At 42.9% G+C, this 24,635-nt stretch overlaps 1 protein-coding gene and 1 pseudogene across 3 annotated transcripts in view; both read left to right on the plus strand.

The window, feature by feature from the left end:
• Spidr (scaffold protein involved in DNA repair) overlaps nt 1-24,635 on the plus strand; it is a 389,790-nt gene that overhangs the window by 182,485 nt on the left and 182,670 nt on the right. The gene's annotated exons all lie outside the window — the stretch shown is intronic.
• On the plus strand, nt 6,364-7,381 carry LOC103743268 (annotated as a pseudogene).

Genomic DNA, 24,635 nt, shown 5'->3' on the forward strand with positions numbered 1-24,635 from the left:
ACCAGTGTCCAGTCTACAAAGAGGAGGGTCAGCACAGAGGAATCATTTCCTCCATGCTTCCAAGCGAAACCAGCAGAACCAACATGGTCGAGCAGAACCTTTGACTTATCTTCACATAGGTGGAACTGGTAAAAGAAAGGAGCCAGGGGCTCCTCCCAAGTCCATGTGACCCCTGAGGAACAGACCCTCAAACAGCCTTAAGAGTAAAAGTAAATTGATTTATCTGGGCCAACTGTATGGCCTTAAACGCCCAAAAGGAAAGTATAACCAAAGATTAAAGAGGCCAATATAATTTTTTAAGAGTCTATATGTATAGCTAAAGGCTACATAACAATGCCAGATAGGAGATACTTTCTTTTGAGTTGTTGGCCACGGTGGCCCAAGGGACTCCCAGATAGTAACCCAGCATAGAACTGAGAAAATGAACAGCAGACCCCAATCTTATCTAAAAGAATATTGACAACCGATTGCTGCTAGATGAGGAACAGCTGACCTTCCTAAAACAAGACCTCTAGATAGCCTGACTAGATTCATCAGATGGACAAGTAGTGGGGAACGGCTGGTGGTGCCGACATCACAGCGGACAGTAGCAGGGATATCACCAAGTATAAGGGCTCCAGTGGAGGGAGGGAGGCTATGGGAGGGTGCCATCTGGGAAGTGGGTGTACAGTTGAATAAGATGGTTTGAGATGTCCTGTGTGATATACACACGCAAAAAAAATCAACAAATTTTAAAAAATGAATTAAATTTGAGGAGAAAGCATGAAAAGTTACATCATGTTAATTAGTTGAGGTGATAACATTACCATTGAAATCTACCTGATGACTTTATAGACATACACAGGTGCCAAGGATCTGAGTGCAACTGATTATGACTAGTAATAATCAGATGCATACAGATGCTGAAGTGTTGATTTAAAAAAACTAAATTGGAAAAAAATATTTTATTGAAAAAAAATGTAGGAAACAACATATCTTAAAATGAAGTGGAGATCTTCTTTAAAGGGTAAAAACTCATCCAATTTTATGTCCTACAGGGCTTATACTGAGTTCAATATTATATAACTGTATTAATTCAACTGTAACCTAAAAATTTTATAGCCACTTTTGAAATAGATGTATCTTTGCTCTGGAAACTGTTAATGAATGTGTTAAAGCTATAATGAAATGCTTCTTCTAAAAATAAATATTTTTTAAAAAAGAATACAAATCTGATCCAACAGAGGGTTAATTTGTTACCTTTCTTCTGTAGGATGCCCATGGAATATGTCATTTCTCTTTTATAGATGAGAGTACAGACTACACAATGCAAGTCAAATTGGTCTGTTAAAAGTAAACAACCTGTAGAAAAGCTGTAACACTCAAAATCTTGATGATAATATTTGAATTTCCTTTGGACCTCCAGAAAGCAACATTATGCTTAAGAAGTGTTCAGTTGATTCTCCTTAACTGTAAAGGTGATGGCCATGGCTAAAAGAGTGAGCAAAGTTTTTAGTTGTGTCCCTTGATAATGGCAATATTCCCCTAAAATGATACTCAGAAGACAAGTGCTGCTGTGTTATCAGCCCTTTAAGTCCCTTCTCCCCATGTTTAAGAGAGCCATGTGGAAAGCCAGAGAGATTCTTGAGGACTCTCAGTCAGGCTGCTTTCAGTCTGCAGATTTAGGTCATCTTACAGATAGCATGTCAGCCACCACAGTCCTGTTGGAGCTGTGTGATCAGGGCTTAAAATGCTCAAGTGTCGTCTTACAGGCAAACAGCCAGCCCTCTTACCTCTAAACAACAAAAAATTGCTGTGTGGAAGGAATATTTTTCAACTGTTGGAGGGCAGAGCTATAAGAGTTCTAAATTTGGAAGAATTTTAACTTCAGTATTCTAAATGATTGTCTTTTGATAGATTGGATAGACACTTTGAATGCCATGAATTTCCTTTTCCACAGTGGACACACAGAAGAGTAATAGCTACCTCATTAAGTTGTCAAGGAAACATGAAAGCACCCCACATCCTGTCACAGAAATATAATCAATTCAGCAAATGGATGCCAGTGTTGAGCTGCAGTTCCTAAATTGAAAGGCATGATCAGTGGTATTCTCACGTATGCAGTCCTCAGTGTTGCCTTCTGCTTCTCTTTCCCTTGGGAGTCCTGAACCCTAGTCCTGCCTCCTCCCTGTGGAGGATTTCTGTGCCCCAGTTCTGATTTGCCATGGACCAAAGGCAGTATCTAAGTCAATTGCTTGTTATATATTCTGTCTTGTTCCAAAGAGGATTTTAATTGGTTTGTACAAATACACGAATTCAAAGTGCAGAAATCTGTATGCAAGAGAAGCAAGCAGGCTTTGTCCATGGAGGAAACTTGTCAAAAACAAAGCTCAGGCAGGGTGTGGGGGCACATGCCTTTCATCCCAGCACTTGGGAGGCAGAGGCAGGCAGATCTCTGTGAGTTCAAGGTCAGCCTGGTCTTCATTGTGAGTTCCAGGCTAGCTAGGACTACAGAGAGACCCTGTCTTAAAAAAAAATAAAAAATAAATTTTAAAAGGCTCAGGGTTCTGCCTGCAAACATGTTCCTTACACAAGAAAAACAAAGCATTATATAATTGTGAGAACACAAAAATAATACAGTAAATACAGTGAAAAGGCCTGCTTCGTGAAGTTATATCTATAATACTGGCTGGCAGCGTAATTGCTTGATGCCAGTCAGTGAGATTATGGATTGTATTGTACTTATAGGCTATCTTCTCATAGGAGTACTTTCCAGCACCTCTGAACATAGTTTCTTAACAGATGAAGTAAAGATAAAAATAATCATAAGCAATGAAAAAGTCTGGTACAAGTGTCTATACACGGAAGTGCAGTGCATTTTAGTTAATTTATTGTTCATAATAATTGATAGTAGTTTCTAAAATAAAAATAATTTGTCAAACCTGGAACTGATATTCCTAATTCAGGAATATTTTTTTAGGTTACATTGGTGGTTCAGTGGTAGAATTCTCACCTGCCAGGAATATTTTTAAAGATATCTAGTAGTATCCAGGCATGGTGGCGCACACCTTTAATCCCAGCATTTGGGAGGCAGAGGCACACGGATCTCTGTGAGTTCAAGGCCAGCCTGGTCCACACAGTTCCAGGACAGCTGAAGCTACAGGGAGACTGTCCCAAAAAGACCAAAAAAAAAAAAAAAAGATATCTAGTAGAAAGAATAAAAGAGTCAACCCTTTTAGCTATTAAGTGATTGATCAGTTTTTAGACAGTGTCATGGTATGTTACCTTCCTCACTGCTATGACAAGATACCAGGCAGAAGTAACTGAAAGGAAGAAGTTTTCTTTCACTTATGACTTGAGGGCACAGTCTGTCACAATAGGAAAGTCATGGCAGGGCAGGTGAAATACATTTCAGCAGACCAGGAAGCAGAGAGAAATTGGGCCAGAAGTAGGACTGGGCTGTAACTCCTAAGACCTGCTACCCAGCAACTCACTTCCTCCATCTAGACTGGAGCCTAACGGTTCCACAGACTCCCAAAACAGTGTCACCAGCTGGGGACCAAGTGTTCAAAACCACGAGTCTGTTGGGAACATGTCATACTCCAACCATACGATAAGTATTTAGTGATAATGGGTTATTCTGCTGTCATACTTTCGTTCACTTTTCCATTCAGCAAATATTTTTGGAGTCCTAAGTGCTGGGTATACTGTAATATCAGGCAGGACCTTGATGGAGCTGCAAGTTGCATGAACACATAATTACAACACAGTGGAGACTGAGTACACCAGGACCGTGCTGTGCTGCACTGAGGAGGAGGCGCTAACCAACTGGCAAGGTTGGTGGCAGCCAGCAAAAGCATAGAGGGAAAAATAACTCATGGGATGAGTGACTGTGCAGTAGAAGGAGGGGACAGAATTAAGCTAGAGTACTCACAGTACCCAAGCCTAAAGGGATCTAGGAAATGGACATAGTATGGAACTCATGAGGAATCATCAGACATCCATCTGCTTTAGAAACCTTGAACAGACGTTCTAGGGTAAATAAAAATAAATTACAGCTGGGCGTGGTGGTGCATGCCTTTGAACCCAGCACTTGGGAGGCAGAGGCAGGCAGGCCTCTGTGAGTTCAAGGCCAGCCTGGTCTTCATAGCGAGTTCTAGGCCAGCTGGGGCTACAGGGAGACACTGTCTCAAAACGACAAAAAAACTTCAGTAAGATGTCTCTTCACTTGTCCCCCTTGGCCATGGAGGAAGATAGGAAAACAGCAGACTCCAAAACCCAACGGGGTCCTTGAAAAGAAAACACTCGATATGTCTGTTTCGTTGAGCAAAAGTGAGCAGTGGTTTTCTCCAATGTTGATGTCGCTCGATGAGAAATTCAAGTCAACAAGTAACTGTTGCCTCTGTTTGCTGCACAGAAGCCAGAATATTCTTTCTTAAACCGAAGTATAATCATGTGGACAGAGTGATGGAGACAGGAAAATAGGAAAGACTGTAATTGAAATTATGACTCCTGCTGTCAGCCTGCAGCTGTGGTTATCTCCCTTGAGCCTGGAGCTGTGGTCCCCTCCCGTGAGCTGTGCTCCCCTCTTGCAAACTGGGTTGTGGTTGTCTTCCACGAGCCTTCCCCAACTGTGACCCACAATTCCATATTTCTCTGGTAGAGGCTGATGGTGGAGCGGAGTGTATGGAGGACTTCCCCATGTTGAGCACCAGTTTCAGCCTTCTCTGAGAGGCTGCATTCTCCATGCCCGCCCCCCCCCCCCGCCCCACGTCCCAGATTGTACATGGCAGTGGCTTTGCCTCTGTGTCAGGCTTATGCTGGGGATAGGGAAGGTTTCTGTCATTTACAAATTCTAGTCTTGGGAGGACTGATTCTCAAGAATGGAGCTCCAACCTCCGCTAAGGGGCAGCTGTGGTCTCCACAGGTGGTCCTGGGTATCTAGGCCTAAGCATTGGACATTTCCTAATCCCAGGCACCATGAGGTTTTCCGTTATGTTTCTGTTCCTCTTCTGCGGCCCTAGTATACCTTCACCTGTGCTCTGTGGACAATGCACTATACAAAATTGAACTTCTAGAGATAAAAACCACAGTCTGGGAAGTAAATTTTAAAAAGAAACTGTAAAGAAATGTAAAATGGATTTACTATTAAAAGTAAATGAAGCAGGCAGCTCAAGTCATTTCACACATTATCATCTTGTGTTCATGGAATTATGTAAGATTCTATATTAGGCACACGCATTTGTCATTTGGTGTGTGGGTTGAGTATTTCGTTAGATAACTGTGCCCTAATAACCTAGGGGATAGTCTTAGATTCCTGTAGTAATGCCATGTATCATTTTATAAAAATATAACATCTGCACTTTAATTTCCAGATCTTACAAATGAGCAAATTCCAAGCATTCTGCAGGAATAGTTTAGTGGGTAGCCAGAGAATAACATGAAATGTTGGAGTGGTAAAAGTATCTGTTCACATAAACTGAAAATATACAAACTGGGATCAAGTGTTCTCTGAGTTAGCGGCCTATCTGGCCTAGCTCAGCTTCAGTGTTTATAAACAGTGTAACTAGAAGTCAGGAACAGGCACATCCAGCATTTTTTCTTTCGCAACCCAACCGATGCAGCAGGAGGGTCTGTACATCTGATTCCTAATGTCCTTTGAGCTGATTTTTAGTTCTTTTATGGAGATCCAATCTCTTCATTGGAACTAAATTGTTTCATCAAAAACTGTGGTGGCGCATGCCTTTAATCCCAGCACTTCGGAGGCAGAGGTAGGCGATCTCTGAGTTTGAGGCCAGCCTGGTCTTCATGGTGAATCCAGGACAGCTGGGATTACAGGGAGACCCTGTCTCAAAAAGATCAAAAAAAAAAAAACCAAAAAACAAACAAACAACCAAAGAAACCTGTGTGGGCCACGTTTACAAGACTGTCCTGAAAACTTTAAAGTTTGGAACAGTTTATTTGCTTCAATACTAATTTTTTTTTAATTTGTCAGCATTTTCGATGGTGAAATGATAAATGGAACCGTTCTTTGTTGAAAAGTTAGTTCAAGATAATTAGCCATTTGCTACTATAGAATGTAGCTGATCTTCATGGAGGGGTATCAAGACACAGTGAGCGGGGTATGTCAAGCTTTCCCACAATAGGCTTAGTCCATTCATAAGATTGGAGCCCAGGAGCCCTAAACATTTCCCATTTAACTCTCCCACCTTCCATGGTTGCAGTCCATGTGGTTCCTGGAGGACACTTCAAACCATAGCAGTCCCCATCATGCATGTTTACTAAAGCATCCAAGATAGTTTTCTCATGAACAATTATTTTTTAAAAACCTAGCCAGGACAGCGGGCGGTTAGCAGAGCGGCCGCTGAAGTAAAAGCCGGCACCATGGTGGAGAAGGAGGAGGCCCAAGGCTGCATCAGCAAGGAGGAGGCAGCACAGTATGACCTGCAGATCCACCTGTGGGGACTGGAGGCCCAGAAGTGGCTGCGTGCCTCCCAGGTGCTGCTTGTTGGCATGAAAGGACTTAAGGCAGAAATTGCCAAGACTCTCATCCTGGGAGGAGTGAAAGGACAGACGATGCTGGATCATGAACAGCTGTCTCCAGAAGATCCTCGGTTCTTGATTCATACTGGGTCTGTGGGCCGAAATAGGGCAGAAGCCTCTTTGGAGCGAGCCCTAATCTCAACCCCATGGTGGATGTGAAGGTGGACACTGAGGACATAGAGAAGAAGCCCGAGTCGTTTTTCACCCAGTTTGATGCAGTGTGTCTGACTTGCTGCTCCAGGGATATCATTGTCACAGTTGACCAGATCTGCCACAGAACAGCATCAAGTTTTTCACGGGAGATGTCTTTGGATACCACAGGTACACCTTTGCCAACCTTGGAGAGCATGAGTTTGTTGAAGAGAAAAACAAAGTTGCCGAGGTTAGCCATGGAGTGGAAGATGGACCTGATACCAAGAGAGCAAAACTTGATCCATCTGAGACAACCATAGTCAGAAAGAAAGTGATTTTCTTCCCTGTCAAAGAGGCTCTGGAAGTAGACTGGAGCAGTGAGAAAGCAGAGGCCGCCCTGAAGCACACAGCCTATACTGCTTTCTGCTCCAAGTGCTCCTGAAATTCCGCACAAATAAAGGAAGAGATCGCAGCTCTGAGACCTTAGGCGAAGACTCTGAGCTGCTGCTACAGATTTGTGAAATGATATCCTTGATTTCACTGAGTGTGCTTCCCAACGACTTTGTCAGACACTGCTTCTCTGAGATGGCTCCTGTGTGCCGTGCTTGGAGGGATTTTGGCACAGGAAACTGTGAAGACCCTGTCTCAGCGAGACCCTCCACACAGCTTCTTTTTCAGCCGCATGAAGGGGAGTGGCATGATTGTGGAGTGCCTGGGTCACAAGTGAGCCTGAGATGCACACAGGCTGGGAACCCACCCTGCTTCCTGTCCCCTCCTCCCAGAAGGCATCTGAATGACCAGGATTTCAGGCAGGGATGTCCTGCCTTCATCCCAACAGAAATCAGGCCTCTGTCAGCTCCTGAGTGTTCACCACATAGCACCCCTTTCACATTGCTCCCTGTGCTGCCAAAGTGGGACCAGCCCTCTGCAGGCTGGAGATGCCTGGCAGGCATGCCGCCTCATGCAGGAGCTTCTTGGTATCTTTTGGACTTACTGGTACCTGAGGTCAGCAAGAAGAGCAGAACCCCAGAGGGAGTGAGACCCATTCCATTGGAGCCCAGTGGAAGCCTGCTTCCACCAACTCCTGAGGGCCTGACAACAGCCCTCAGTTGACCCTTTGTCAGGTTCCAGCCTGGATTTTCAAAGGGAGAAACTGGTAGCAGGTTGTCTTACAAATTAAATCTTAGTGAAATTGTTTTTAAAAGCTGTGCAGATTCAGCCCAGGTGTGGTGGTGCAAGCCTGTAATCCCAGCACCTTAGGAGGCAGAGGCAGAAGGATTGCTTAACTTTTGAAGCCAGCATTTTCTACATAATATACTTAGACCATGTCTCAAAGGCAGATTTGAGAGCTAGTGCAAAACCAGCAACCCCAGATCTTGGCATCCTGGGCTCCGAAGAGGCCTTGGGTTAGAGGGCCAAGTCCTCCATTCTTACTCCTGAGTTGCAGCTGTTGAATTTTATGTATTTCTGAGAGTTTCCTTGGTTGTTTTAATAAGGAACAATAATAAAGTTACTTGCTTTGAAAAAAAAAAAAAAAAACCTAGCCAGGTGTGGTGGCACACGCATTTAATCCCAATACTTGGGAGGCAGAAAAGGGGGAATTTCTGTGAGTTTAAGCCTAGTTCAATCTACATAGGGAGTTCTAGGTCAACAAAGACTACATAGTGAGACCTTGTCTCAAAAGAAAGAAACAAAAAAATCTAGAAAAGGCCTGGCGGGGTGGTGCACGCCTTTAATCCCAGCACTTGTGAGGCAGAGGCAGGCAGATCTTTGTGAGTTTAAGGCCATCCTGTTTACATAATGAGTTCCAAGACAGCTGGGGCTACAGGGAGACCCTGTCTCAAAACCCCCAAAAAAAAAAAAAAAACTAGAAAGATGATTTGAATTAGTTAAGAGGAAGTCTGAGAGTAGTAAATTTCTTGACTGCTGTTTGATTTTATTATAATTTCACCTACATTTTAAATATGGTAGTGATTTGCCATCCTCTGACTAGTAGTTGCAATATAGGCTAAAGTCAGTATCGGTTATAGATTGTTCTGCTTAGAATAAATAACAAAAATTTTGAATGATTCTCTGTGACCTAGTATCTCTATCTGAAGTGGGGTCACTAGATTTTTCAGGCTACCTTGAGCTCTGGTCTCAAGTGATCTCCTGCCAGTTTCCCAAATAGCTGAAACAACAAATGCATACCATTGTGCCTGGCTGGTTTTTGTGCTTTCATTTGAAGTATCTGGTTATAATTCATGACAATACAAGTTGAATGTGGTGCATTTAGTCTAAGTATTAAAATATGGTCTAATTTCTCCTGTTGTTGATGCGTCACCAGTAAGCTTGGGAAACTTGCAGTTGGCAGTTCTGCCTTTATTGTGTCCTGTGCCTGTTTGGGTGTTCTAACAGGCCTTCCTTCACCTTCCTTTCCAAGGCCTCAAGCACCCTTCAGTTGCCGTGCTGCTGTCTTTCATTGCCCTTTTGAGACTATTTGAGCTTGTATATACCTTTTGGTGTTCATTTCTGCTTCTTCTATATATAAGCCATAGCCTGCTGGCGTTTTGCATTGCCTTCTCATGCTGGCAAGGATTTATGAAGTAGGTCTATGCACAAGATGTGATTGTTCTGGAATATAGCTCTTCCCCTGAGCCTGCTGCCTGTGAAGAAAAGAAAAACCTGCGTAGGCTTCTACAGCAAAATGTGTGAGGTGTCTAGGGAGATAGCCCCCTTTTATATGATGGTGACAGGAGCCCATGTCCGCAAAACAAAATTGCAGTAAGGCCACAGGCATATCATGTCGTCTGCTCTGTATGCCATTTGATGAAAGCTGCTCCTTCAAGTGGATATTCCTCAGAAGTATATGTGGAAGAGTGTTGAAACAGGATGGGGTAGAGCTACAGCTTTACCTAGAGAAAGCTCTCATGGCAGTTTGTGTGTGTGTGTGCACGAGCCTACTTCTTAGTCATCATGTTAAGATTTCCCTCTCTTGGGGCTGAAGAGATGGCTCAGTGGTTAAGAGCACTGACTGCTCTTGTAGAGGACCCGGGTTTGATTCCCAGCATCCACATGGCGGCTACAAACCATCCTAACTCCAGTTCCAGGAGAATCTGAAGCCCTCTTCTGACCTCTGTGACATTGCACAACACACGCACACTCACATACATGCAGGCAATACACTCGTACACATAAAATAAAAATAATATCTGGGCTTGGTGGCGCACGCCTGTAGTCCCAGCACTTGGGAGGCAGAGGCAGGAGGATCTCTGTGAGTTCAAGGACAACCTGGTCTACATAGTGAGTTCCAGGACAGCTGGGGCTACAGGGAGACCCTGCTTCAAAAAGACCAAAAAAAAAGACTTCCTCTCACAGTTTGTTCAAATGAGTTGTTTGTTTTGCTTCTCTGTGGCCCAGTTAATGAACCAACTAAAAATTCCTGGTATTTCTACCCTGCTCTGTCTGGAATGTCTTCACTCTCCATTTAAGATATATCAAATTCTACTTCCTCATGAGGTTGCTTCTGATTCTTTCCATTTGGGTGGGCTCTCTCTTCAGTGTTTGAACCTTTGTAGTTTTTCCTTAGTTATAATTGCTATTTCTCATTAGTACTTGTAGTCTGCTTAAAGCAAGAACTGTAGGTTGAATTCTGTCTTCCTGCTTTGTAGATTTTTACCTCCTTATGAACAGAAAGTATAAATATTCTACAGTGCCAAGCAGGAAACAGATCTGTGAAAGAATTTGCTCTTATTTGGATTGATGTTATAAAAAGACCCACTTCTGGTCGTGGTAGTGCATGCTCACAATCCCAGCTCTTAGGGTCAGTGGCAGGATAAGCTTCCAGGGCAGCATGGCCTGGGCTCCATTTCAAGACTCTGCCTCAAAAACAAAAAGAAAAAAGAACAAAAACCAGAAAGATTTATTTTTTCCACAAAAGCTTGACTTTAGACCTGTGACCAAGAAGAAACCCAAAGTTAATGTTGTACATACCACTTGTAAAATACCACTTAAACAGATTTTCAAATGTATTCCACGGAGAATTTTTTTTAAGATTTTTTTTTTTTACTGAGCTTTTAAACTTTCGTACATTTCCCACTCAAATCCAGACCCCCCCTTCCCCGTCCATACCTCCCCCATCCCCCCCACTGAACCCTATGGACTCTGCCATATATGCTGAGTCCTATTCATTCAGGTGGTTGTACCCAAATGTCTTTCAGTGTAAATGTGTCCACTGGAGTCTAGTCAGCCCATCCAGAGGTCGTATAAGTCATACTCTCCCTCACGCAACAGCAACAAGTCTTAAATAGTTTTCAATCTAGTACTGACCTGCCACTTATTTCTCACCTCCCCTTTGGGCCCTTATTTAATTTAGCCAACATGGATATCTCGCTGGATGCCACTGCTACCACAGGCACACATGAGCAAGCCTCCATTCGGCCTGGAAGCCTCCATCTCATACATTCATGAACCAGCCCTGGCTCTTACAATCTTTCTGCCTCCTCTTCCCATCGTCCCTGAGCCATGGGTGGGTGAGGTTCCATACAGGAGTCCCATCCTACATGCTACAGTCTCTTATTCTCCAAAACTTGGGGAGTTGAGGCCTTCTGTGTGTAACACACTCTGATATACATGGAAGCCTCACTGGTGAGAGTTGAGGTTGCAACTCCCCTTATTCTAGTACTAAGCATCTCCCAGGTGTATGTTTTCTATGCCTGACCAGATGTGGAACTCTGCAGTAGCCTCCATCTGTTGCAAAAAGAAGCTTCTTTAATGAGTGCTGTATGGCAAGCTTGTCACTCTGAGGGAGGTCTCTTCTATCTGGCATGCGTTCTCTACCAAGCAGCTCCCAGATATACATATGCATTAATGTTCAGACACTCTACATACATTTCTCATACAGTTTCTAAGGCATCATTTTCCCCTCTAGGTTTCCTAGCTCCTAGAAATTCACTCATTTCCACTCTTTTTTATTATTATTATTTATTTAAGAAAGAAAATTAATGATATGAGACTCCAGAAATAGGGTATATTTATAAGAATTGTGCTTTATTTTGAGTACATGGAGATCACATAAGAAATGTTAAATGTAAAATGATTCTTACATTTTAGCCTACTTATTTTTCAGCAGCACCATGTCAGGAGCATGTCATATGTGGAGGTATAGTGAGAATGTCCCCTATAGGCTCCAAGTATTTAGATATTTTGTCCCCAGTTTGTAGCATTGTTTTGGGAGGTTTTAGGGGGTGTGGCCTTGCTGGAGGAAGAATGTTGCTGGGGGGCGAGCTTTGAGAGTTCTCAAGCCTTGCCAGATTTCCAGTCTTTCTGTTTTCTGTGCCTGCTTGAGGATGTGATCGCTTGGCTTTCTGTTCTGGCCTCTGCAACTGCCATGCCTCCTATGCCACTATGGGCTCTAACCTCCTGGAATCATAAGCCAAGTAAACTCTTCTTTCTATGAATTCCCTTGGTCATGGTGTCTTACCACAGCCACAGAAAATTCACCAACATGCCATGCCATAGACATAGGGGAATACATTTGTGCCTTCTCATAATGTCATTATTCATTAACTACAAATAAATTTACAAGGTATGAAGGTTTCATTAACAGAAACTGGTTAAGTAGTCTTAGTTCCCTAGACAGTTAAACAAGGCAAACATAAGTTGTTTTATTCCAATGTAACTTGTAATGTTAATTCTCAGGTCACTATCAACCATACAGTATATGAATAAATGTGTGTGTGTGTGTGTGTGTGTGTGTGTGTGTGTGTGTGTATGTGTGTGTGTATGCACATTACAAAGTGGCTACAGGGAATTAAAGAATTCTGCCTCAGCAGAATTCAAGGAGTTTCAAAAAGGCTTAACTGACAGGCAAAAGCTGGAAGCTGGTAGAAATGCAGAGTCCTCTGTTAGAGGATCAGATAATTGGAGAATGGCTAGAGACTAGGATCAGAATAGAGCTGAGTCTCCAGGTCCAGTTAAGCAGGAGAAGCAAGATACTGAACTGAGGAGGACTTACAGGTGAAGGGCAGAACCTGCTTCAAACAAATGTACAGCAGGTCTAGACAGAAGATTGAACCAAGGGACAGGCAGATAGGTGGGTGGGTGAGTGGATGGATGGAGAACTGGCAGTTCAAGTAGGCCTCATCAACAGTAAGGACTGAACTGGGCTCTTGGGACATTCAGGAGTCCTCTGCCTATGGTCTCTTTAGGCACATGTTGGGTGGTATGCTGATAATCGGTAGAGGCCACTGCCATTCCAGTGTTAGGTGACCCCCTTTTTATGGGGACCAGGAGATAGTGTTGAACCCACTTCTTGGTTTGGTTTGTTTGATGAGTTATATGGCCTGGTTTTCCTAGTAAGACTTTAATACACATATGGTCCCAGTTTACTTTGATAAATCTATACCAACTTTAATCAGTGTGTACTTTATGGGTGACACTGAGCAGTTGGTGTTATTTACATGCTCTCAAAGGTGAAGAGTCTACATAATACAGTCTACATAATGTCAAAGAGGATTGTAAAATGGAGTCTTTGACACAAGGAATAACTTGGTAAACAAGTATTTTATATAATACAAAGTAGCCGAGAACAGGGCACAGCCTGATGTCTATGACAAACAAAACTGGCCATGCTGATAGCTGCTGCCACATAGATCCTGAAGCGTGGGAGGGCCAGCAAGCCCTGAAGCCCCACGTGGGAACAGCAGAGGGCTCTTCCTGATGCTGGGGGCACTGAGGGATCCTGTTTTTCTCATTGTATCCCAAGACTTGGAAATAGTCCCTCTGGAGACAACTTCTTAAGGATTCTTTTAAGGTTTTGATCACTGTTAGTATTGTGGTAAGATTTGTTCTCTGAGGAGCTGGATGTTCATTATATGAAATTAAAACAAATTCAGAATCTTTTTTTCCCCAAATTAACAAAAGCCTTCATTTGTTATTCAACGCAGCATCCTTTAAAAACACTTTTATAGTCCATTTAAAAGTGGATAGTATATTACACAAGCCTTTAAAAATTCATTTTTGAAAGCAAATAAACCAGGAAAATGTCAAGCAGATGATACGAATATTGTCTTGGGGTCAACTTTTAGATAATTCTTACCTGTTGATGCCTTGAAAATGAGTTTTTCCTTTTAAAGCCAGCTATAGTGACTTTTCTCCAGGTCTGTAGCTTCCCACATGGGACACCATTGTTTTGTTGTCAAAACAGAGACCTGGATGTGACCCCCACAAGCACTTAACCTAGCCTTCCCTCTCTCTAGTTGCTGAGACCCCATCCCAGTAGTACCAGGAGAATGATGAAAATGAGATTTGGCACTGTCCTTAAGACTACCAGTTTGGTATATAGTTCATTTTTTAGACAGTGTTGGCTGTTTTAATTAGTTCTCTTTTTATCTTTTTATTTATTTTTGGAAAAATATTTTATTTATTAATTTTACTTTATGTGTTCGAGTGTATTTCTTGCATGTATATAAGTGCACCTGTGTCATGCAATGCCCATGGAGGTCAGAAGAGTGTGTCGGATTCCCCTGGAACTGGAGTTATGGATGGCTGTTGTCTGCCATGTCAGACAGCATGCTGGGAATAGAACCCTGGTCCTTGGCAAGAGTAGCCAATGCTCTTAACTGCTGAGCCATCTCTCTAGCTCCTTTTTGTCTTTTGAAAAATCAACTCAAGGGGGCTGGTGAGATGGCTCAGTGGTTAAGAACACTGGTTGTTCTTGCATAAGACCTGGGTTCGAATCCCAGAACCCATGTGGCAGCTAACAACTGTCTGTAACTCCAGTCCCAGGGGATCTGACAGCCTCTTCTGACCTCCACGGGCATTGCACGACATGGGTGCACTTACCTACATGTAGGCAATTGTGGCCCAAATTCTCTTTGGGTCTCCTGTGTGATCATACAAACCATATAATATATTTTATGTGAGTTTATTAACTTACAAAGGAATGAGTACCCAGTGCCTAGCCCTGCGCTGCCATGACTCAGCCCACCTTATCAGACTGTGCCACGCCCATAACCCCACTAGCATTTGCTCATGCCTCTGGGGCCAGTAATCTCGCCCCAGGTCCACAAGGAGTCAGTCCATTCTGTCTTTGAGTTGCTGTGCTGGCTGTGAGTTTCCTACACCGTCATGCTCTACCAGCGGCTCCTGGCTTCCATCCCAAGATGGCTTGTGGCTTCGCTTCCGAGTTCCCGCTCCATGTCAGGCCCTGCCCATTGGAGGAACCAGACAATTGGGAGACACTCCACCCCTTTCTTCCTCTCTTACAATCTTCCTGTCCATCTTCTGCTAAAGTCCCTGAGCCTTGGAGGGGGTGACAGATGTAGGGCGATTGTATCATGGCGAGATAGTGGCTTCTTGGGCCTCCCCATTAGTCGTCTTTAGGCTGTGGCCACTGATCTAGCTCAGTGGTGTTTCTTCTACTATAAAGACAAATGGAAGGAAGTAGACACATTTAAACAAACATGAATGTAAATACAAATGTCTAGAAGATATCCCAGTAGATGTACTATATGCATTAAACAGTACACTTGTGATGGCTTCTCCACTAGGGCCTGTATCCTTTCTCGATGCAATGCGTTGGCCTTGTCTACAGCACCAGATGTGTGTTTCACCCCTAGGAGCAGGCCTTATCCAGTTAGAAATTTGTCAGTTGTACGTGTGTTTGTAGAGCCATTATTGAACTTCAGGTATTGCTTGGCATGTCCATAATGTGCAGCACATGGGGTCCATCATTGAGTAGAATTATAGGGGATCCTTTCTTCCCCAACCATCCGCATCAATATGAACATCATCCATCCAGTGGCATGGAGTTTTTCGGCTTAGTCTCAGTTACATCTCTTCTTCTCCTGTGTTCACAACATGCAGTGTCCTCAGCAACATGGCTTTACCGACATTTCTAGTGTACAACCGACATTAATGGCAATAGCCTTGGTGAATTGGAGGACCTCAAGGGTCTCTCTCTGACCAACATCTCATAGGGCACAACCCACCCCGGTACTGTAGACTTTCTTAACAGTTGTCTATAGCTGGCCTTTGCTTCTTCAGTTATCTTTCAAATGTGTTTCACATCTGTAAAACACTCGAAGGAACATTAACATTATATATTAAATCACTCATAGACAAGATCTCATAAAGCATGGAAAGGTTTTGTCCATTTGTGTTAACTATTTCCTCCATAGATCCTTGTTAGGTACCATAGCATGGGTATGAGGCATTAATTTGGTTAGCTCATTACCATTTTTAGTTATCCCTTTGGATTCTTTTATTCTTGATACAGGTGTTGGCTCCAGTTGCCTGACTCTGCACTGGGCTAAGGAGGCAGGGGGCTTCTCCCGTCCCCCCTGCACTTTTTGGTTCCCTGAGTCAGACAGGCTCTGGGTCTTCCTGACTGTAGCCACATCTGTCATCTTCCCATTGACCACACCAGGTTGGTGGGGGAGAACTTGGTGGGAAAACGTGCTTCCACCCCTAGTATAGCCTTTATCAGAAGAGAAATGCATCTTATTTAATCCTTGAGGATTCTTAACCACCCCTTGTACAGTTGTTATCCTTCAAATGTCCTTTGTAAACTGTTCTTCTGGTTTTAAAACCTTCCAGGAATGCCTTAGTACTGAATTTGGTTTTCTATCAATTTTTCTCTCTGGGGATTTGGGCTTGACATAAGTTTTGTCAACATTTGTCTTTGAGTAACCCAAGTGGACCATTTCCTCTGTCTGGTCTTTTTTATATCTCTTATAGGGTGTTCTGTTATTTTACAGACACGTTTTACATGCTGGTCAGAATCAGTTAGATTTGCCAAAGCCTGTCTCACTTTACAAAGATCCTGTCCCATAAAGGGCTTAGTAAAACCATTAAAGCCCTAGACCATTGTCAAGGTCAAAGTTGAATTAAGCTTTCATTCATATCTCTGGTGAACACAATCTTATCTGGCCCAGTGAACTGGACATCATATATTGCTTTTCTCATACCTAGTTCTCTCAGTAATGCCCACCCCTCCTTTATAGTCCTCCAGCCCCGGCTAATCATGTTAGTCTCTCTTGGTTGTATCTTTAATACCTTCAATCAGCCATCCCATTAAGGACTGCTTCCCCCTGCATTGGCCTAGGTTGAACAGCCTATATCGTAAGGACGGATGGGTGGTTATATAACTCAGCTGTGAAGTTTCTGAAGGACTTAGACTGACGTCATTTGCTCCCATGTTCCATACTCTCACAAGCCATGTGGCCAGGGGCTCTTTGCTTGCTTGCCTGTAAGTTTTTCCTAGTTTCAACAGTTCTAGCATGAAATATTTCCTAGCTATAGTACAGTTAGCTTTTTTTCCTTTTTACTAATATCTGTCTTTTTCTCTGAGTCCTTGGACTTTACACAAGTCAAAGTGTCCGGTCTTTTTTCTCTCTCCAGCTCTGTAACTGGGTCTTCCAGTGCAGCCTTTTCAGCTTCTCCTGCCTGGGGCTTATCTTTTATGATGCAAAGTGCCTCTTTCTCCAGGCACTTCCTTTGAGTCTAGAGAAGGTAAAAGATTTTCTAGCCTTTGAATCACTTTTAACAAATCTTCACATACCCACAACATAACCCCACATTTACAACATAGCTGTGGCCCATGCTTCTGCGTGGGTGGCCTCTTTTTAGTAACCCATTGCAAAAACCACATCAGCGCCGCCATTAGCACTCTTCTAAAACTCATTCTCAGTTTTGTCATATCCTGCTGACTACACCAATTCTGTGGCCCAAATTCTCTCTGGGTCTCCTGTGCGATCAGACAAACCATATAATGTATTTTATGTGAGTTTATTAACTTACGAAGGAATGAGTACCCAGTGCCTAGCCCTGCACTGCCACCATTCAGAGCCCACCTTATCAGACCATGCCACGCCCATAGCCCCACTAGCATTTGCTCACACCTCTGGGGCCAGCGATCTCACCCCAGGTCCACAAGGAGTCAGTCCATTCTGTCTTTGAGTTGCTGCACTGGCTGTGAGTTTCCTACACCATCATGCTCTACTGGCGGCTCCTGGCTTCCATCTCACGATGGCTCCCGGCTTCCTTCCCAGTTCCCACTCCATGTCAGGCCCCACCCAGTGGAGGAGCCAGCCAATCGGGAGACAGCAATACACACATTATGCATAAAATAAAAAGATAAATAAGTTAATTAAATTTTTAAAAAATCAACTCAAGTGAGTTTTGGCCTTAGACATTATACTTTTGCTGTATATATGAAGTTCTACTTTTTGATGAAAAAAATGTTTAAAGATTCATTTGTAGTTGTGTCTGTGTACCCATGACTGTATCAACATGTGTGTGCCTGAGAGGGAAGAAAAGTACGATGGGTCATAATGAAAGTAAAAGGATAATAAGTTGATAAGTGCTTTTTCAGTATTTTCTGTTTTATATTTTCACAATAAGAATTAAAATTTCATTTTAAAGTCATCATTTAAAAATGATGACATTGGGGCTGGAGAGATGGCTCAGTGGTTAAGAATACTGACTGCTCTTGCAGAAGACCCAGGTTCGAACCCAGCACCCACATGGCAGCTAACAACTGTCCGTAACTCCGTTTCCAGGGGGATCCAACAGCCTCTTCTGTCCTCTGCAGGCATTGCATGACATGGATGCACTTACCTACATGCAGGTGATACAGGCATATACATAAAATAAATATATTTTTTAAAAAAAGATACATGCTTTTAAAAAATGATGACATTGAGTAAAAATGCATTTAAAATAGTAAAATTAGCATGCAAGTTATTAAATATCATATTATTTTAAAAGTATGTTTTAGTGCTTCTTCTTCCCCCTCAACACCCCTGCTATTCCCATGCCCCCCTCCCATGTTATCATCCTCCCCCATCTCTTCTTTCTCCCCACCCTAGTGTCATCCTTCCCCTGTCTTCTCCCCTCCTCTCCATGTTGTCCTCCCCCATCTTTTCTCTCTCCTTGTTGTCCTCTCGTCTTCCCCCCGACTGTGTCATCCTCCCCTGCCTCTTCTTTCTCCCCACCCGTGTCATCCTTCCCCTCTCTTCTCCTCTTCTCCCAGCTCCCCCATGTCATCCTCCTCCATGCCCCCCATCTCTTCTCCCTCCTTGTCGTTCTCCTGTCTCCCCCACCCCATGTCATCCTCCCCTGTCTTCTCTGTCATGTTCCTTGTGTACTCTTGCCAAACCACCACCCTTCTTCATCACCTATTTTTGCCCTTTCTTGGTATCCTTTCTAGTTTTTTAAGCTTTATGTATATTCAACACACACGTGCGTGCGTGTGCGTGCACATACATACACCTATATTTCCATAATGATGAGAGATGTGAACACTTTTTCATTTTTAATTGAATTTTGGCAAGTTTCACACAATACATCTTGATCGTATCTAGACACCCTCCCCTATCCAAACCTCTTCTTTAGCCCTCCCTGCCAGAGCTCATGCATTCTGTCATATATGGTAAGGCCTATTGAGCCATGTTTGTATCCCCAAATGTCCTTTGGTCTGTCCACTAGAGCCTGGTCAGCCTATTTATAGTCACTGCCATAAAGAAGGCCAACTCTCCCTCTGCCAGTAATCATTAGTTGCCAATAGTTCCTCAGTCTAAGTTGGAGCTTCTTACCATTTCCACACTTCTATGCTGGGATTTTTGTCTGGGTTGAGTTTGCATGGGTCTTGTGCATGCTCTCTATTGCTGTAAGTTCATATGACCAAGTTCCCAGCCTCCTGGAAAATTCTGTTTCTTTATGGTCATCCACCACCCCTCTTACAGTCTTTACACTTGCTCTTCCACAATGCTTCCTCAGTCTTGGGTGACAGAGGTTTGATATAGGTGTCCTCCCAGGGACAAGCACTCTGTGGTATCTTATTATAAGCACTTTGGCCAGTTATAGTTTTCTGTGTTAATCACCATCTGTTGCATGTGGAAGCTTCACTGGTGAGAGCTGAGAGATGCATTAATATTCTCTCTGACCCTTGTTCTGCTATGTTCCCTGAACCTTAGGTATAGAGGTTACATTGTGGATGTGTCACATTGGGGTGGGTATCTCACATTTATTCTCTGCATTTGACCAGTTGTTCTTTACTAGTCTCCATCTTTTGGAGAAAAGAAGCTTTTTTGATGAATGGCAAGAAGTACATTTGTTGACAAATATAAGGATACATAATTAAAATACAGTAAGAAATTATATTGGTCTTGGAATGTGACAAAAGTAGCTTTTTTTCTAGGATCTATGACCTCTCCAGACATGTGTGTTTGGCTATGTTTACAGTATCACACATGAGTTCCCTCCCATTGAGAGGGCCTTGGGTCCAATGAGACAGTTGTTGATTACCCCCAAGATAGGAGTGCTACTGCTAACCAATAGAGCTTGCCCAACCAGTCACTGTTGTTTATTAGGCTTCACAGCTGGATAGGACCACTGATTGGTTTCTTCCCTTGGCAGCTTGTATAGTGTCCTCTGATACCATGAGAGCTATTCTTCAGGGAGGAGGCTTCCAGGCCAGTTCCAGCTCCATTGCTCCAAGTCCCGTGCTCAGAGTCTGTCCTGTCCTCAGCAATAGGATCTTACCTTCAAGTTCTGGGAGATAATCAAGGACTATAGCAATACCCTATGTTGTTTTTGGAGTCTCTTGGACTACCCTGACCAATTTGAAGGGAGGTTTCACCTGCCTGGCACTGTGTTTTTTGTTATAAAGCCTTCAACTATGTGTGCTTAATGGTAGACTTTTGGAACTAATACATTTCCCTCCAGTTTTTCACACCAGCTAAGCATTATCTCTCCTCTCTCTTCCCCTGTATAACCCTCCCTCTTCCCTCCCCAGTCAAAGTGCCCTCATTTGTTCTTGTAATTACACAAACTGCCAGCATTTATGGAGCTTCAGCCTTAATGCTTTTCTCTTTCAAGGCAGGTTCTTACCTATTCCAAGCTGGCCTCAGACTCCCTATGTAACTGAGTGTGGCTTTGCACTTTTCATCCTGTCAGCACCTCCTGATGGCTGGGATTGTAGGCATACGCCACCATGCTTTTATGGGGTGTTGAGAGTCCAACCCAGGGCCTCATATGTGCTAGGCAAGCGCTCCACCAATGAGCTCATCTCCAGTATCTCAACCTCATTATCTTCAAGTTCTTCTTCTAAAGATTAATGAAGTAGTGAGAAAGCTTCCGCATGTAGCTATTTTTAGATGAGCTGTATCTGTCTTTGAAAATAAAAGGGCTTGAAGTACAATTTCAAAATTATTAAGTTCAAAAGGAAATCCATTTTTTCTCTTTGTTTTTCTCCTTTTTAAGATTTCTTTTTCCCATTTTCTCATGTGTGTGCATATGTCTAGTATGTATGTATGTGTGTACATGTTTTAATGTTCCTTATTGCTGGGTAAAGAAGAGCTAATCTTCTTAAAAGGAGGGACTCTAGATAGGCTGACTACACCTCAGTGGATGAACTTGCACTGAGGACACTAACTTGACTCAAAAGGCCTTAACACAAATGACAGAATATATAAATTCCATTGGGGGAGGGGAGCTTTGGTATAAAGATAATTAAGATGTTCTGTATGAATACACAAAAATGCAATAAAAATTTTACCAAACAATTCTTTTCCCATTTTCTCATGTCTGGTGTGTATGTATGTGTGTATACATATTTTTTATTTTTTTTTTTTTATTTTGTATGTGAGTGTGATGCCTGCATATAGGTGGGTGCACCCCTGTTGTGCAATGTCTGCAGAGGTCAGATGAGGGCATTGGAGCCCCTGGAACTAGAGTTACAAAAAGTGGTTAGCCATCATGTGGGTGCTGGGAATCAAACCTGGGTCCTCTGCAAGAGCAGCCAGTGCTCTTAACCGCTGTGTCATCTCTCCAGCCCCCAGTATACGTTTTAATGTGTGTAGGCACATATTTTTGTTGGTACTTTTGCCTATGTGTGCACATGCATAGTGAAGGCCGAGGTTGATGTAGAGAGTCATCCTTAATTGCTCTTCCACTTATTCTTTCAGGCAGGGTCTCTCAACCCAGAGCTTGCTGATATGACTAGTCTTGCTAGCCAGTTTGCTCTGGGGATCCAGTCTCTTCTTCTGAGGCTGAAGTTCCATGCAGCTGCTACCCACATTGCTCTGGCATTTACATAGGTTTGTGAAGGTCTGAACTTTGGTCCTCATGTTTGTATGGCAAAGTGAGTCATCTCCCTTGCCCCAGGAAATTCATTTTTATGAGAGATGCAATTTTAAGAATATAGTATATCAGGCAAAAATATTTAAAAAGTTAGTGTAAAGAAATATTCTTTGAACTATTTAAGAACTGCGAAAGATTTGTTTCTACAATCAAAAATACATTGGCTGACTTTACAAAATTTATAAATGATAAATGACTGATCATTTGAAACCAAAGGATTTGATATACTAGATTCCATAAACATTATAAGCCTAAAAATTGTCATTAACCTCAAATACTTCCATTGTGATATACCAGTTACACTGGCTGCTAGAAGGTGAGGCTACTTGAGACATTTTTTCTTCACACAAACCTGGGGAATGTCTTACCTCTTTGATTTTGAGATGGGATTTTGCTGTGTCATGGAAACTGTTCTCAAATTCAGGTCTTATGACCTGACTGAGTGTGAAGATGGTAAGTGGGAGCCTTCACCCATAGCCAAGTAACAAAGCCAGAAGTGACACCCAGAGTTCCCAGCAGGGAGTATTTTTCTTACTCTCTGAACCATATGTACCTAGCTATGTCTTACACTGATACAGTATATGTAATGATTCTTAGTCTTCAGTGTTCACTCATCTGTTTTCTTAAAACCTTATAACAGAAATTTATACCCTCCAAATATGTTTTTGTACTTTTCAAACTCTTTCAGTGTATTATCTCTTTTGCTTCTTATAGGATTGTTAGGTAATCAGATATCAGTTGCATGCGGGGCTCTCTCCCTCTCTTCGCGGGTCGTTGGTCAGGACGGCCAGTGAGCACTGATGCAAGAAAGCCCTTCCGGGGAGACTGGTCCCAGGCGCAGTGAAACAGCAGTGATACAACTCCAGACAGTGAAACGGCTCCATTTATTCAGTGGGAGAACTAGAGAATTTATAGTGTGGAGGTAGTAGCGAAAGCCTCAGTTGATAGGTGCTCATAGTATGCTTTATTTACATGTGGCAGTGGGCTCCTATCTTCCAGACTATCAGGCAATGCCTGATTATCATATAGAAAAAACCTGGGGGTAGTTTTTACTCCAGGTAACTATGCCAAAGGTCATGTTTCAGATAAGGTCAGGCATCCGTGCTTGGTGGCACTTTCCAGGTGAGCCAGGAAGAGAGCAGGAGGCCCCCTGCTGAAAAGGGGAGTCCTTCCATTTGGGGCCGAGCCCCTCAGGGCTATCTGGACATGGAGAACTACAACCCTAACAGCAGGGTTTCCCAACAGTTGCAGACTACAGAATCCAACGTAACCTACAGAAGAAGAGCATGTGTGGGTGCTACTTGCCTGGAAGTAAGACAGGAGAGCAAACTAAAAGTCTCTGCACAAATACTGCCATTGTACCTTGTGCCACCAATATATTTGACTGTCCTGCATAATCCAAACCTTACATATTTTTCAAACCATAACTGTAAGAACATGTTTACATGTGTCATAGTACATCTCTCCCTTACAGAAATAACTGGGTTTTCCTTACTGCCTAGAGGACAGACTTTACATCTCCTGTGTTCATTCAGTCATCTCCTCTAGTGCAGACAGGCTTTGAGAAGGATTGACTTCCCTCTACTTTAGGAACTCTTCTCCCTTGGAATTCTGTAGTTTGAGGAGTAAACTGTATAGCTTATATCACAAATAGATTAGTTACCATTTTGTTGCTGTGATAAAGTACCCCCATCAAAAGCAATTTATAGAAAATTCCATTTTGAGTTACAGTTTCAGAGGAGAGTTCATAATGACAGGGGAGGTTTGGCAGCAAGCAGCCATATCAGGAAGCTGGCTGCTTCAACCACACATGGGAAACACTGAGGAAGTGGAGCAAGACTGTAAAGTCTCAAAGCCCACCCCCAGGGATGGACTTTCCCTGGCAAGGTTACACCTCCTAAATGTTCCATAACCTTCCCAAACAGTGCCACCTACTAGGTACCAAATGTTCAAACACATGAGCCTATGGGGGACATTTTTCATTCAATCACCCGTAGCCTTTCTTAAATAGGAGAGAAAATGAGTTAACACCGTAAAGACATACCTGACACACTGATAAAGGAAGAAAGCATACATCATTATTAGACTTCTCACCCATAAGTGTTTACTACCCATTTCATAATTGATTTTACCATAAGATAGGCAAAGGGTGTCACCTGGTACATTGAACAGAAACATGCAAGACAGAAAATACTTAACCTTAGTAAATGCATAGTCTAGTGAGGTAAAGTTTTATGTTGTCCTGATAGAAAGGGGTCAGTATGACAGGCTAGACCCTTAGGATTGATTGTTGTACCTGGCAAGTTGAAAATTCTGGTATTAGTGAACAGGTGTGCCTTTGCCACTCTGGGTATGTTGCTTATGAGTTCATGGGAAAAGCCCTGGACTACTGTTGAAAGTATCATATATCCATAGAGTAACTTATGACTGCTTGACTTTTAGAGTCTCTGATGGGACACAATATTCTCCCTCATTCTTTGTTCCTTGGGGCTACATGGACCATTAAGATGTGCCATTAAGAAATATTCTTTACCAGCTAACTAATTAGTTACCACTACCCCAGAATCGTGTTATTATACCATCTCCCCATGGCAGACTAGACCTCAGCTGTCCCCATGATGGTCTAGCTATCTGCCAGGGTTTCCTCTGGGACAGTTGTAAAGCCTTAGTTCCATCTCCAATCATGTCTGTCCATTTGTACCACCGGCTTGCCCTTTTCTCCTCAGACTGAATTTTGTTCTGACAAAATTTTTCTTCAGGTAGTTCATGGTCATTCAGACTTCTCCATGAGGCCATAAGTATGGGTTGAGTAAAGTATGGCACGTGTCAAAGGTAGTATATATTAAGAATATAAT

Source organism: Nannospalax galili, unplaced genomic scaffold, assembly GCF_000622305.1.
Source record: "Nannospalax galili isolate Female #2095 unplaced genomic scaffold, S.galili_v1.0 scaffold462, whole genome shotgun sequence".
Lineage (NCBI taxonomy): Eukaryota > Metazoa > Chordata > Mammalia > Rodentia > Spalacidae > Nannospalax > Nannospalax galili.